The sequence below is a fragment of the Piliocolobus tephrosceles genome, chromosome 21 (assembly GCF_002776525.5).
Source record: "Piliocolobus tephrosceles isolate RC106 chromosome 21, ASM277652v3, whole genome shotgun sequence".
NCBI lineage: Eukaryota > Metazoa > Chordata > Mammalia > Primates > Cercopithecidae > Piliocolobus > Piliocolobus tephrosceles.
Window position 1 is genome coordinate 50,929,534 of NC_045454.1, and position 1,622 is coordinate 50,931,155.

Below are 1,622 nucleotides of genomic sequence, written 5' to 3' on the forward strand. Positions count from 1 at the left end.
TTTTTTTTTTTTTTTTTTTTTTGAGGCGGAGTCTCGCTCTGTCGCCCAGGCTGGAGTGCAGTGGCGCGATCTCAGCTCACTGCAAGCTCCGCCTCCCAGGTTCACGCCATTCTCCTGCCTCAGCCTCCCGAGTAGCTGGGACTACAGGCGCCCGCCACCTCGCCCGGCTAGTTTTTGTATTTTTTTAGTAGAGACGGGGTTTCATCGTATTAGCCAGGATGGTCTTGATCTCCTGACCTCGTGATCCGCCCGTCTCGGCCTCCCAAAGTGCTGGGATTACAGGCTTGAGCCACCGCGCCCGGCCGGGTCTTTACTTTTATATCGAACAATGCTAACTTGACTATTCCTTGTACAAACCCTTTTTTGTCCAAGTCGGACTATTTTCTTAGGCTAAATTCCTTGGTGCAGAAGTGCTAGGGGCTTTATTTAGGCCCCTAAAGGGTTGGTACCAAATTGCCCTCCCCCACCAGCATATAAGAGAGGGCCAGTGACACCTTGCCCAAGCTGGATTTTGTAGACCTGGTAGGCGTGAGATAGTGTTTCACTGTAGCTTTAGTTGTATTTCCTGTAAGTATAATGAAACATCGTAATGCTCCTGTCACGTCTATTTTACGTTGATGATTGTTACCACTGATAATCATTTCGAGATTGGGAAATGTATTTATTATAAACGTTTGACTATTTAAAAGCCATTTGTATTTTATCTTGTTGGCTCATTTTTGTGTTGGGTGGATGGTGGTGGTTTCTAGGTGCACTTTACAGATTAAGGAAATTCACCTTTTGTCTAGTAGAAGTGTTTGTTTTTTCTGTCATTAGGTCTTTGACTTTGTGTGTATTTTTTTCTATAAGCCAGGCATCTAAAATTGTTACTGGTCATTAGTTTTTTTCCCTTTACGGCTCCTGCATTTTGGTGTCATCTTAGGAATATCTTCTCCTCTGTTAGATTATAAAACATTTGAGATTTTCTTCTAGAAATGTAGTGTTGTTCCCCCCCCCCCCCCGTATATTTAAATGTTTATGTCTAATTTTAGAAAGTATTCCTGGTAAGGCCGGGCGCAGTGGCTCATGCCTGTAATCCCAGCACTTTGGGAGGCTGAGGTGGGCGGATCACGAGGTCAGGAGATTGAGAACATCCTGGCTAACAAGGTGGAACCCCGTCTTTACTAAAAATACAAAAAATTAGCCGGGCGTGGTGGCGGGCACCTATAGTCCCAGGTACTCGGGAGACTGAGGTAGGAGAACCCGGGAGGCAGAGCTTGCAGTGAGCGGAGATCGCGCCACCGCACTGCAGCCTGTGTGACAGAGTGAGACTCTGTCTCAAAAAAAAAAAAAGAAAGAAAGTATTCCTGGTAAGAAGTAAGGTAGGAAGCAAAACTTTTTTCCCCAAATTGTCCCAACTTTATTTCCCAAAAAAGCATTCTTTTCTCCACCGAAGTGCTGTCTTTATGGCAAGTGGATTCGGGTCTGTCTCTAGATTCTTACCCCAGTTTTCCAGAACCCCATTGTCTTTATGACCCACTGTCTGGAGACCCCATCTCCCTGCATTATTTTGCACATTTCTTTTTTCTCCTGAACAGCAGGCAAGTTTATCTGGTTCTCCCACCGTGGTGATCTTCTTTGAA